The 14,865-nt window shown below is 43.0% G+C and overlaps 1 protein-coding gene across 13 annotated transcripts in view; it reads right to left on the bottom strand.

Moving 5' to 3' along the window:
* Positions 1-14,865, bottom strand: part of LOC134482310 (uncharacterized) — a 399,485-nt gene that overhangs the window by 93,103 nt on the left and 291,517 nt on the right. Inside the window, exon 6 of one of the 13 annotated variants that reach the window (XR_010058331.1) lies at positions 3,787-4,386. The exons of the other annotated variants lie outside the window; for them this stretch is intronic. The gene's annotated coding sequence lies outside the window, so the exon portion shown is untranslated. Of the gene's footprint in view, positions 1-3,786; positions 4,387-14,865 lie in introns of those variants that run through there. 13 annotated transcript variants of the gene reach the window in all.

Genomic DNA, 14,865 nt, shown 5'->3' with positions numbered 1-14,865 from the left:
GGAGCTTCTAGAGCCCAGAATTATAACACATAAAATGAAAAAAAAAAAAAAGGCACTAGACAAGCTTAAAAGCAGATTCAACACTGCACAAAGAAAACATTACCAAAATTGAACACAGAGACTATTCAAACAGAAGCTGATAGAGCTTCTTAAAGACAATGAGTTAAAGGAGCCTCACTGCCATGCAGAAAAACATTAAATGAGCCTTTATTCTGAAGGAAAGGCTGAACTGTCTTTCTTTCCACTCTCATATACAGCACAGAATATTTCTCTGTCCAGAACAGGAGATTTCTCTTTACTAATGACCAATCTCCAGTGGACACCGGTTCAGTGTCCTGTGGTTGAATTCTGATGCCATTTACCTGAAGGTAGCATCATATTCCATAGTTGGAGTGTTTCTGGTCTACGACACTGCCCTCCCCACTTCAAATGTGTGTCAGTGAGAGTTTGTTGCCCTGACAAAATGTCTGACATAAACTGTTTGAATGAGGAAAGTTTTATTTTAGCTTACAGTGTCATAGGTTTCAGTTCATGATTGGTTAGTTGGCCTGTCACCACAGGACTGTGGTAAGACAGAGCTGTGGTGGAGAAAGGGAGTGACATCAGAGATATAGTGTCTTAACTAGGCTTCCATTGTTGTGAAGAGACTATGTCCAAGGCAACTCTTATAAAGGACAACATTTAATTGAATTACAGTTCAGAAGTTTAGTCCATTATCACCATGGCAGGAAACATGGCAACATCCAGGCAGACAGGGTGCTTGGTGCATATGCACCAAAAGGACTGTGTGACACATTGGGCATAACTTGAGCATAGGAGACCTTAAAACCTGCCTCCACAATGACTCACTTCCTCCAACAAGGCCACATCCACTCCAACCAGACCACATCTCCTAATAGTGCCACTCCCAAGGGCCAAGTATTCAAACTCATGGATCAATAGGGGCATACCTATTCAAACCATCACAGATGGTCACCTCATGGCAGCCAAGAAGAACAAGAAACAGAGGGAGTGAGAGAAAAATAAAGGTAAAGCAAGATATTCCATCAAAGAAATATCTCTAGCTACTTTCTTATTCCAACTATGTTCCACCCCTAATAGTCCATTCAGTACAAACTTTAGCAATGGCTTTGCCCACTGATGAAGTTAGGATCTTATGATACAATTATAAACTCATTACTTCATATCAGTGAACTTGATTATCAAGGTTCTAGAATCACCCATAACACAGATCTTGGGCATATATGTGAGGGCATTGCCAGGGAGGAAGAGCCATCATGAACTTAAGTAGCATCATCCCATTGGCTGGCACCTTGGATTAAATTGAAAGAAGAATGTGATCTGGTCACCACCAGCATTCATCTCTCTCTGTTTTCTGACTCAAAATGCCATGTGACCAGCTTCCTCAAACTCCTGCCACCATGCCTTTCCTACTATGATGGCCCATACCCTTACACTGTGAGCTCAAGTTATGTTCCTTAGGTATTTTGTCCCAACAACAAAGTAGCCAACACTAAACAAAACTGGAAGCTTCCTAAACCCTGTGCTTTAGGATTTTATGTCAGTTTCAACACGTAAGCATGAATGATTATATCATTAGCCATGACTGATTGTTCAACTGCTAGCTTCATCTCCTCCTAGGAGGTCAGAGTATAGAGTTGAAAGTTCTGATTCTCTAAAAATATGGTGGGCTCTTCTGGCAAACAACCCTTATCCTGTGTTTAAAGGGCTTAAAACAATCTCACTCATGTAAATTCAGCCATGCTTGGGGCTTGCTCTGAAAGATGTGCTGGTAACTGTTACCACTCTGAAGCAGTTTTAGGAACCAAGATTTATTTTGTCACAAAAAAAAGAGTCTTTTTGCTCTAGCCATTTAGGAAATGTCAAGGGATTTGATCCATAGATGAAACTAAAATGCACATTATATCACAGTGTTACATAGGAACTAATGAAGATGTAATAGCTATGAATTTTCTAGATTAAAAAAAATACGTTGGTACACTTAAAATGCCAACATACCTCAAAGGGAGATAATAAAGAAAAATCACATCTCTGCATTTCCTAATCAAGCTTATGAAAATCAATGATAAAGCCAAAGCATCCTTAAAGTGCGTAAAAGGTACTAATCACAATAAGAATGTAACTGAAGAAAAACATAAGACTGACTCCTCAACTATGCCGGTCAGATGACAATGGAAGAGTATCACTGATGTGTAAAGAAAGTGGGAAGACCCCCCAACCTGGGATTTTATAGCCAGTGAAAATATCCTTCAAAGGCAAAAATAACTAAACTGATAAAACTTGGAAAGACCATTTCAGTAGGAAACCTATGTTGTGTTGTATATGAAATAAAACCCTTTGGCTGAATGGGAATAGATGGAAATCAAGGCCAGAGCCAGAAGGGTTGAATTTTCAATTAGAGTTTTTAGAAAACTTTGAGTATTTTAGTGTTTCATTTTCTTAAAAGAGTAGCTGACATTGTGTGTGTGTGTGTGTGTGTGTGTGTGTGTGTGTGTGTGTGTGTGTGTGTGTAAAGAGAGAGAGAGAGGTGATTTCCTGGAATCACCTAGGAAAAGATCACAATAATAGCATAAAGAACAAGAAGTGAGGAAGGAATTGTATTCTTGTAACAATTTTATGTCATACAGAAACTAGCACAAGATTAGTGGGAAGTAGACTAGGAGAGAGCCGATACGCATTATTACAAACCCTGAAGCAGAAAACAAAAAGGCATAGCTTATACTGGACATGGAACAGAACCCTAGAAATACCCAATCAGTATGAAATATGGAAATAAAAATAGAACAAATAATAGATAAAAAATAGAAAATAAGTACCAAAACAATATATTTAAATATACTATTATTCAAATAATTAATAATTGAGTGAAAATATATGAAATAATGTAATTATTAAGTAAAAATTGTTTATATATTGAATTACATATTGTTTACAGGTTGAAAAAGTAAGACCCAATTATATTTTATCTAGAAAACATACTTTGTTTTCATTGTTTTTAGAAAGACTCTTGCTTTGTAGCACAGACTAGTCTCAAATTTCTGACAATCTTCCTACCTCATTTTCCCAGGTCCAGGGATCAAAGGTGAGAGCAACCATATCTGTCACAAAAATATTTATTTTAAATATGAAGATAGACAGGTTCATATTTAAGATCTTGTGGTTTTAACTGTGAATATGACTCAATCTGGAATCACCTAGGAAAAGATCTCAATGAGGGACTGTCTAAAAAACGTTGGCCTATGGACATCTCTGTGGGACTTCTTGATTACATATTAATTAATGTGTGAAGACAAAGCCCACTATGGGTGACACTATTCTCTAGGTAGGAGATCCTGGACTGCATATGTGAAGAGAGGAAGCTAAGCATAAGAAAACTGCATGTAGTCACTTTTCTCTGTTCTTGACTTTGGCTGTGACTAACTGCTTCAGGTTCCTGCCTTGACTTCCCTGCAGCGATGGACTGTAATCTGGAATCATGAGCTAAAACAATTTTATCCCTCTAAGTTGCCTTTTACTGGGGTATTTTATCATAGCACAGAAATGAGACTAGGTCAGGTGGAGTAAAATAAACTTTACAAACACTAATTATATTCACATATAATTCTATTGATTATATTTGCATCAGGTTAAATAGAATTACACACACACACACACACACATACACAAAACAAAACAAAACAAAAACAAACAAAATAAGCACCAAAACACTTAAAAGAATGTCATTTCATATTTGTTCTCTGGCAATTTATTTGTAAATAAATAATAATATACATATACAAATAATAATAATATATACACAAGCTAAAATTCTTAGAGGACAAATAACTAGTTATATAATAATGAGTCTTAATAGATAATCATTAACATATAATTATATACCACTAATATATAATTACATATTAATATAATGAAGTCCTATAAAATAAGTCTAAATAATCCATAAGTCAAAAATGAATTACAGAGGAAATCTTTAAATATGTTCAACTCAGTGAAAACAATAATAAAACATGACATTTCTGAATCTTCGGCGGACCTGTAGTAATAAGCAGTAAGCAGCATGGTGGTTTGAATGATAAATGTCTTTTATAGTCTCTGGCATTTGGTTGCACTCTTTGTGTAAGTTTAAGAGGTATGGCCTTGCTGTAGGAAGTATGTCAATGGGTTAGGTTATGAGTATTTAAAGACTTGAAGCCATTTCTAGTTTTCTCTCTCTGCTTCTTGCTCGTGGCTCAAGAAGTGAGCTCTCAGCTGCTGCTGCAGCTGCTACTCCATCAATATGGGTTCTTATTCCTCTGGAGCTGTGAGCCCAAATGGATCCTTTCTTCTTGGATAAGTTACCTTGGCCAATGGTCATAAGTAACGACTCTGAATTACAAAGGAGAAAGTCCCAAATCAGGGATTTATATCTCCACTTGAGGGAAGGAGGAAAGTGTAAAATAAACCCAAGGAAACCATAAGGAAGAGAACACACAGACCAATAGCGAGTACTAATGCTGAGTGGTAAACGTCTAACCAGACTGATCTGGGAGCGAAGGAAACACAGTTAATAAACAGCAAGGATCAAATGAGGACATCACACACTGGGGACTTGAAGCAATAGGAAGGCTAATAATAAAATTGCATCAGAGATCTTCTACTACAAGTTCAACAACTCAGAAGACATGTGCCCATTCCTTGAAACACATAGATTTCCAAAGCTCACTCAGACGAAATAGCACCAATAGCCCTGCTTCTACTAAGTCTGTAGTTATAAACCTTCTTACTTGGCTACTGTAGCTTCACTGGAAAATTCTGCTTTTAAAAATTAGGTAGACACAAAACAAAACCAAAGCCAGTATAAGACCTATTAAACTCCTTCAGAAAGTAAAGAGAAAACCTTTTCCATTTTGTTTTGATCAGCTAACTTACCTAATCCCAATTCAGAAAGGGGTATTTAACAATGTAATAAAAATAATATAGTAAAATAACCACAGGCCAAGGTGTATCGAAATCACTAAAAATATGATCAAACTCAATTCAACAATATGGGGAAAAAAAGTGGTGCCTGGTGTTTAAGCAACCAGCATGGTGGGGCCAGGAAAACAACCAGCAAGTTGAAGGCCAGCCTGGGCAAGTTAGTGAGACCTTGTGTTGAAATAAAAACTAAGAACAGGTCTAGAGATATCACTAGTGTGGCACATACAAGGCTACCTCAAAAACACAACAATATGCAGACTGCTTAAAACAACATGACCCACGGTGATTTCTCCAGGAATGAAAAGTTAGTTTAATATTCAATTGTCAGGAAAATGATCTGATTATCTCAATAGAATTTTACAAAGTAGGGATACGATTTAGCCTTTATGATAGCATATGGCAGCCTCAGAACATATGGAAGAACTGGACGGAAGTTTATGGAGATGTAGACTTTGGGTCTGATTAACTTTAGTATATGACAGTTTTTATTTCCAAGTTTTTTATACTAAATTTTAAATTAAAAAAAAACTCAGTGCCATAAGGATATATATTCATTTGCAGGCCACTTTTCCTTGCTGACTGAACTCCTGTCTTCAGGATGCGAACCACCCACGCTACCCCTGACCCAAAGTCAACCGTAAAGAAAACATGGCAAAATTTTCCAAGTCTACAAGGATACAGAAGACGTGAACCACACTGCTAAGAAACTTAACCCAATATGGCACTATGAACACCTGACTTGGCAACAGCAACAACAACAAAAACCAGTTGTTTTCTGTGTACCTAGCATTCTCACTCAGTAGATCACAGTACCAGTGTTGGCTAGAACTGTCTTGTACTTAGTCACAAAATTCTGCACTGTAGTTGGTAGCCACTTGTTGAATTTAGACATTTTTATTGCATCTCATAAGGGTCCTGTGTGCTTTTACCTAGGACTCCTAGAGGGACCAGGAGGTAGGAGATGTGAAGATCTTCAGGTGTGTTGTTTGGTGACTCTTGGGGACTCAGAGTGTGGCAGAACCCAGGGCAACCCTCTAGATTTTATGTAGACAGAGACACTGGGGAATAGTGAGTTCCTGGAGGTCACATAACGTCCTCAGTTCAAGGTCAAAGCCACAAAAGGAGCCCCAGCTGCCATTCTAAACTTCAGGACCAAGAAAACTACCACTCATTTCCCACCCACCAAAAACAAACAAGGCCTAGGCTCTCCCTTGGTTTTCCAACCATTCTGAAGCTCACCACAAGACAGAATGGTATAATTAACACCCATATATCTGTCACATAGACTTAACAATCTCTATCATTTTGTACTCCTGCCTTCATATCATTTTTTTCTGAAATATTTTAAAGCAAATTGTAGACACTATGACATTTTGCTCCCAAATTCTTCAGAAAGGATTTCTAAAATGCATGAGGCCCTATAATCACAGTGTCATTAAGGTATCTAAAACCCATGACTATTTTTTTAACACTCAGCATCCAGGCTTGTGTGTGTGTGTGTGTGTGTGTGTGTGTGTGTGTGTGTGTCTTATGTGTGTGTGTCTTGTGTGTCTTGTGTGTCTGTGTCTGTGTGTCTGTGTGTGTACAGATGCAGAAGTATGCATGTCCGTGTGTGCATGGGTGCACGTGCACATGGAAGCCAGAAGACAATGCTCAATGTGGTATTCAGTGCCTTACTCAGTTGCTCTATTTGTCTACCTACCTATTCTGAGACAGGGTCTCCCACTGAATCTGGAGCTCACTGATTTGGCTAGATTGGAGATTTTCCTATCTCTGCTTCTCCAGGACCAGAATTAAAGATGTGTTCTATGGTACCCAGCTTTTTATATGGATGCTATGAGCTCAACTCAGCTGTCTCTCCATAGGCCCTGGTGTCCAGTCTTTATGTGTAACAGAGGCTGTCTGTCTCGTCTCTCCTGACCCTCCTCACTAGGCATCAGCTTCAGCTGAGTGTGTAGCACCCCTGCACACCCATGTGTTCCCCTCGCACTACTGCCTTTTTATGGGAGTAAAGACCAGCCCTGTACCATTTACTATACTGCATACTGTACATGGGGCAGTACAGAACAGAAGCAATGGCCCTAACCCCAAAGGAATCTTCAACCAAAGAGAGGACAAGAGTTGGCTGGTAAGCCCTCTAGCTTGCCCCTCTAAATATATCCTCTTCTGTCACCAAGAGAACCCAGTGTGACTGAATGCCATGTTCCTCCAGCACAGAGATTCATTTGCTAGCACACTTGGAGTCAGCCTTCTCTCACTGTTCCCTGTAGCCATAAGCCCCCTCCTCTGGTATCGGTTCCTCTTCCTGGGACTACTGCCAAGTAAATATGTCATTTCCCCAAATCTCTTTTCATCATTCACTTTGGGGAGGCTGTCGCAAATGAAGATAATATTCAAATTTGCCCTATTATTTCAATCACCATGTTTCCAACAATCCAAAGCATTTGACCTAGAAAATAAGGTATTTGGAAGTGAAAAGTGTCGAGGGAGATGAGGAGAGGTGCCTTCGGTTCCTCCAGAACGGGCCTTCAGGACCCATGAGCTGGATTTTTGTGCTTTACACTTAGCCTCTGGCCCCTCTTCCTGGAGGACCATCTATACCTGACCTTGCTCCCTGCCTGTGGCCAAGTCTGTCAACTTTAGCAATCAATCTCTCTGTCCCCAGGCAATAGATATTTGTTCAGGAAATCAGAAATGACCCCAATCAAGGGCTTGTCCAAAGCCATTGAGCTGGGATTGCTCATCTGATAGGAATGAACCTAGAGCTGCAGAGGGCCATTTCTGCCCTCTGTGTAGTGACAGCCTGAGAAAGAAGTCAACAGAGCAGAAGGAAGCCAGAGGTGGCACTTAGCACCTGAGGCCAGCCATGCCTCGAGAGTTAAACACTCCCTTCAAGCTCAAGCAAGGGGAAATTGGGTTTCATTCCATAGCAGACAGAAAGTGCCAACCAATATGAGGGTTAATGAATTCTCCAACTCAGTGCTCTGCCTGCGTGGCACTGTAGACACATCCTGGAGTTGACAGGGATGTGTCCCTTCAAACCAGGTCAGTTTGTGGAATCTTGTCTTCTTCCAACCTGTTGTCTGCCCTTGGGGCTATGAGAATGACTCACATGTTCTTGCCTATGAATTTTAAAGAAAACACAACATTGCCCCCTAGATTGGTTGCCATGTTTACTCTCTCAACCATTTGTGAGCTTCCTGTAGGTGTATTGCACAAGACAATTTATACAGCACGGAATCCCCAATTCAAGGGTGCTGCCATAAGAGACTTAAGATGTCCTGTGTTTCCTCTGTTAATAGCAGATGTCATCGTTGTTCAGACACTAAGCTCCAAGTCTCACACACCAGGGGACTGACTTATACACCACAGGTGATTCCTCAAGACTCTCTGACCCTGCATGAAGGATGGGGATCCCCATCTGACAACAGGAAAAACCGAAGGCCACAGATATGGGAAATGGAGCTGGTGTTCAATTCTAGATCTGGGGAGCTTGCTTTTCCCACAGCACCTCTGCCCTTTCCTACTGACTCCTGTACAGAGCTGTGAACACAGCTCCCTCAGGCAGCCTGCCGCCGGCCATCTGGCCACGCACTGGAGGACAGGGATCTTGCTCGAAATTGTGCTTCCAGCATACTGAGTGAGCTGGGGTTTCTGGAGCTGGCTCCGGGTTCGCTAAGGTACCTCTGGGCTTCAGCTACTTGAAATAGAAGCTGTAGGGATTCTTGTGATTAAGGGCTGTTGGCAGCTGGGCCTTGTGGGGTTTGTGAAAGACAGTCATCCTACTAGGACTGAAGGAGAAAGAGCAGGGTAGATTTGTTCCTGGAGATGAACAGCCTTCATTCTTCTCCTTGGGGACACATGAAGACTGGAAGAGGCAGAGGGTTTGTACTCTGCCCACAGTAGAGGACAGAGTTTTCATTTTCCTTACACCAACCAACCACTAAGGACAGTTTCACTGAGTGTAGGCCATGCTCAGGACCGTGGCCCTTGAGCAGGTCTCTGTGGTGTGGAAAGTATAAAACAGCTCTGCCTTTTGTGGTGACTTCCCTCTTCTCTCAGCTCCACACAGCTTGCAAGATTATAGCTCAGAGCTCACAGAGAAGACAGGACCCAGGATGCTTCTATATCAATAGCCACAGCTGGAGTCAGGATGTCATATACACTCACTTCACAAGATACCACAGGGCCACTGCAGGTCCTTGGAGAGCCCTCTGCTGGGCAGCTCAGAATGGTCTATACCTGGCACTACTCACCTGGATTTGGGAAGGATGTGTGCTTCCATTGCTATGTCTAAAAATGGAGGTGGCATATTTTTTTATAGCCTTTCTGATGGGACAGAATGTCTGTGAATGACAAATAAAGGCCTACTTGTGCTAAAGTAAACACTTTGGCCTCTCCTGTTGATATTCCTAACCTCATCTCAACATAGGTTCTACCTGCAACGAGCTGTTCATTCTTTCAAACTTGATTTAGAACTCATGATTTTATAGGGAGAAGAGTCTTCTAGAAACACCTTATGTAGTCAAGCTCCTTTATTACACACACACACACACACACACACACACACAGAGAGAGAGAGAGAGAGAGAGGCAGACAGACAGACAGACAGACACAGATAGAGACAGAGACAGAGAGAAGAGAGGAGAGACAGAAAGAGAGAGAGAGAAAGAGAGAGAGAGAGGGGGGGGGCAAACACAGAAGGCTACAAGGGCTGTTAAGAAACAAACAAACAAAAGAAAAGAAAAGAAAATGGTCCCCAGCCCACCCAGACCTTAGGTCTCTCTGTGCCAGCAAGACTAGCTGCTCCCCAAAGTGCAAACGTGACTGGTTCAATGAGAATTGGAATCTTTTTTTTTTTTTTAAGATTGATTTTGGTGTTTTGAGGCTTCGTGAAACCAGCAATTTTAATCAATTTTTCAAAATTGCTAATTTCATCCATCCAAGAAACTCACACACAAACAGAGGGGCTGATTGAAATTTAAATGGCGGCTGGCTTGTTAGCTGCAGGCAACCAGGCTGGGTATTTTCATATGCAAGTCTGCCACTGTGTCCCAGCCTGGCAGCAAGAGGAAGCAATCTCCACGAGGCACTCGAAGGCATTAAGAATTCAGGCAGCCAAAATGAGAAGCAACAACATGAAACGATAAAAACAAAGACAGATCATTATTAGCACCAACATAATGCGTTCCTATGTCCTCCGGTCTCATTGAGAGCCCTGCCCGTTGTCTATTGAAACTGTAATTAGGCTGATAGGAACCAGAGGATTAAACTAACTTTCTTCTCTGATCGCAGGGATTTCAAATGAGGGAGATGGGGTGGAGATAAACCTGGGGAAAGGTATTAATATTCTGGGCTTCAGCTTCTCAGCTGATAAACAATGGCTGGCTGCTGCCTGCCTGAGGCTGCCTGCTGGGGAAGGATTGCCATAACCTACCTGCCACATCTTCTGGATGAGAATGTTGAGGTCGCCCCACTTGCTGCCAAACATGGCCCTTCGACTTTCATGCCTCTCTCCCCAGGACCCTGAATCAATCGCTCCTGGTATCCTTCCAATATACTAGCCACCTTGGGTACTACTGCAGTTGAGCCTTAACCTGGAACTCCCCGCAGAGAAACTCCTGCTGTCTTTCCCAACAATGTTCTGGGTACAGCAGCCACTTCTCAAATATACCAAGGGCTTCCCCTCTATGCCCTTTATCTGGTGACACTGGACCTCATGGCCTTCTGTAGTTTTCCTAAGAAGTCTTGGCTGGAGCCTCTGCTTAGTCCACACTCCTTCCTCGGCATCCTTAGGACCCTATTCACCTTCCTCTGAACTGTCACTGAAGGCCACAAGGTGACCTTCCACTTCACTGTAAGATCTGTAAGATGATGGACCAGATCTTATTGAAGTACGTGGGATGTAGTGCATGATGGGAATCACGGGGATAGAGAACTTGCTCAGTGGTTAAGAACACTTCTGCTTTTCATAGGGACCTGAGTTTGATTCCTAGCACCTATATTGTGCAACTCACAACAGCCCGTAAATCCAGCTCCAAAATATTCATAGACACAGACAATAAAATAAATAAGAACTATTCATATCAACACAGATCAGCCTGGAGATGTTCTAGGGACTCCAGGGAAGGTGGCCCAGGGAAGGTGCTGTGGATCCTCTCTCTGTCTGCTCTTTCTGGAAATCTTGCCAACTTCAGCCGGATTTCCTATATGAGTGTGTGTGTGTGTGTGTGTATGTGTGTGTGTGTGTGTGTGTGTGTGTGTGTATGTATAAATGTACATATGCATATGTATCCATATATATCATTTCATATATCATGCACATGTGGTGAGTGGAATGATATCACATGAGAGCACAGCAGATCCCAATGGAGTAGACAACAAGGAGTCTCACTTCCTATGCAAGGTGTCCGCACAACGGGAAAGAAACTCTCACCATAGACCAGATAATCAGGCCAGCATCCAAATGTCTTACAACTCCATTCCTTTAGACCTTCCAGTCTCAAGGCCTTAGTAGCAAGTACATTCGAGGGCTGAGAAGATGACTTGGTGGGCAGAATGTTTGCTGCAGAAGTATAAGGATCTAAGTTGGTTCTCTAGAACTCTAATGCAAGAGCACAAATCTAATCCCAGCTTTCCTATGGCAAGATATGATGCAGAAAAGAGAATCCTTGGAAGCTGGAAAACCATCTAGCCTGGTGTACTTAGCAGAAAACAAGAGACCCTGTCTGAAACAAAATAGAAAATGGGGGACATCCCCTTAGGTTGTCCTTTGACCTCTACATAAGTACCTCAGGAGTATTCACACACAAGCACACACAAAAATGTTTAGAGAGAAGGGGGGAGGAGAGGGATAGGGAGGGGGACAGGGAGAGAGAGGGACCAAAAAGTGATAATAAATAAATAAAGAAAGAAAGAAAGAAAGAAAGAAAGAAAGAAAGAAAGAAAGAAAGAAAGCATGTGATGAGCATGTGACAATCACTCATGAAGAAACTGGGAAATTCTAGTCTGGTGCTGAACTACCTTTCCTGAGGAGGGACATTTGAGGGTAAAGGGCCTGTGCATCTCTGACAGTCTGGCCTTTGTGACTGTTCTTTCAGGAGTAGGAGCCCCCTTCTGCCACCTGGACCAGCAGGGGAAGGCATAACCATGCGTTGTGAAGCAGGGACCTCTCATACAAGTGATCAGGCTCAGGAAACTCAGAAAATCCCAAGAGCTGTCTCCAGAGTTATGTAAGAGCTCTCTCCAAGTTGAGCAGACAGCTCCAGAAATGTGGCTTTTATGAGTTGTCACCCATGCTGGGATGGGTTTCCAGGAGATGCAGCTGCTTAGAGTCACCCGGGTGTCTATAAGTAATCTCAATAAACTCACTGGTTCATGGAGCCAAACTAGTGTGGCCTCATTTCTTTGGTCTGTCATCGGTGCCCTATTTGGGGTGAAAAGACATTTGTTTGTATCTCCCTAGGAAAAGTCAACATCTTGATCATCCATTGACATGGCGAACTTGCCCTTGAAAACAGACCCACTTGGAGCTTATCAGGATGGCTTCTTCCACACTGCATTGACCAGCAGATGTGGTGAGAAGGCTGGGACTATAGTTTTGCCTCACTTGACTCTCGAGGAGACAGAAATCCAAGAGAGATAGTTCATCCCCCAAGACACTCTCAGTCTGGCCCCAAGCCTGCCTCCCTTGGCCTTTGTTTCTTTGAATAAAAGAGCTCCTTGTCTCTCACAGTGGTGAGGGCGGCTGAGAACTCTTGGCTCACCTTCCTGCCTCCCCTTTTCAGACACAGACTTGCTTTGTTTTAAAAAAAAAAAGGCCTGTTTAAATGAGAGTGAATGCTTCCACCTTCTGTTCGTGTGAGCATGTGGGTCTGCACAGGTAGAGCAAGGAAGACTCCATACAGCATATGTTCCTCATAGGATGAAACCACATGGCCATTTCCTCCAGCCTCTCACGAAACCACTGTACATCAATGATCAGAGAGGTTGCATGCAGAAGTCATATCCGTGTCACTCCCGGTTCCTAGACGGGCCCACTGTTTGCATGGCACCCAAGAAACACCACAGAGCTGTAATAAAGTCGCTGTTGCTTAGGGTCGCTAACTCTTTCACCTCAACCTGATTGATGGTCCTACTTGGTAGGTTGTTATGAGGATAGAAGGAGACACAGATGGGTGGGGCCTAATGCCAGCAATGGATGCACAGTAGGTGCTCATTCCGGAAGGTGGGTCCCATCCCATCTGACAAGAGAGGGACCTGGGCTTTGGCTGGCAGACAGTATTAATGCCTTCTCCTCTGGTGCTGGACCAAACAAGCTTTGGCAGGGTCAGCTGGCCCCTCGCCTCCCCCGCCCCCAGCTCCTCATCTACACGCCCCATTAGTTGCACAGTGCCCCAAAGTACAACAGGAACACTTCCTAAGCTGTTTCCTCTGCTAAATACCTCAGTGACAGCTTCTTGGCAGGGACAGAGCGCCAAGGTTAACATATGCTTAGAGTATGTGCTGCAGGCGTCCCACCTCCACATGGAAGCTGGAGGAGCCTGGCTTCATCTCAGCCTTTCCTGTGCCCCCAGCCCAGGACGCTGCTTCCCAGCTGCCCCTCAGCCCCACTCAGGGAGCCACCGGTGGATCTCAGTCCAGACAAACCTGTTGCTTAGTTCTGAACAAGTACCACAGCATCCTCCCTAGTAACCGTCAGCCCTGTCACACCTGCCCACTAATCGAGACGTCCATCCCTCGGGAGAGAGATAATCTTTCTGGAGATTTTTCTGGATCAGGATGTAAGCAGGGTGCTAGGAATCAGATCGTGAAAAGGACTAACCTCCCAGAGGGAATGCTACAGTGTCTTTTGGTGACGTTAGGGATCTCTCACTTCTCCTCGTTTGAGCTTTACATGGTCAACCTGTCCTCTCCAATCAAGTGAAAGCAACAATTAGCCATGTCTGGGCAGAGTCACAGGGTCACAGGGTCATGGGGTCACAGGTTTAAACAGATCTTCTCCCTGATGCACCATCATTTTGCCACCTTTACCTCAAATATCCAAGAGACCGGAGGAGTTGGAAATAGATTTATAAACTATAAAAGTGTTTTGGCCTTTGTAGAAGGACAGACTTGGGGATCTAAGTCCCCTAGAAATCATTCAGTCTTTTTATAAAGGTGAAACTTGGAAGCACTGAGAGAAAACGGAACCATCCCCAAGATACACAACTCACAGAAACACCATCTTGATTTTACAGTTGGTACAGTCTGGTCGATGGAACCAGAACATCTGGAGATCAAGTTCAAGAGTTGTTTTCACTTCAGTTGTTTCACTACGTAACCCCTCATGTCTGACTAGATCATGACAGTTACTGTTTAGATGAAAAGGCCGCTTTTGCTGATTCTTCCCTGGGCCCTCAGTTTGAATTCAGTAATATCAGGCAGAAGGGCATGGAAAGATGGGGCACAGCGATGATGTTGGACTAACATCAAGCAATGTAGCAACCACAGCACAGAAAAGTCTCCAAATCTCAGAGTAGCAGGAATCTCAGATCTATACAGTCTATCAGGATACTGGCTAGCAGATGATGTGCCATCTTGAAGCTATGCCATCTGAGTCCCATGGCTTCTTGTTGGCTCAAGCAGGGAGAAAAGGGTCTACTGGCATATTGCTGCTGACCTGAGCTGCCTCCTCCAGGAAGTGACACCCAGAACTTCTGTCTATAACCTAGAAACAGCTGCATGGTCTCAGCCTCCAGCAGGAGAGTCTGGAATTGTAAAGACCAGTGGGCCTTCTTTGTGTCTGAAATAGGCATGGTGGTCTCAACCTACCAGGGACTCACATACCAACTAGAAGAAAAGAGATTGGTCTGTGTGGGTTTGGGTGACCCTGGTAGCTAGAGTGGA

This window comes from Rattus norvegicus, chromosome 16 (assembly GCF_036323735.1).
Source record: "Rattus norvegicus strain BN/NHsdMcwi chromosome 16, GRCr8, whole genome shotgun sequence".
In the NCBI taxonomy this organism is placed as follows: domain Eukaryota; kingdom Metazoa; phylum Chordata; class Mammalia; order Rodentia; family Muridae; genus Rattus; species Rattus norvegicus.
This window is presented reverse-complemented; position numbering and strand designations above follow the sequence as displayed.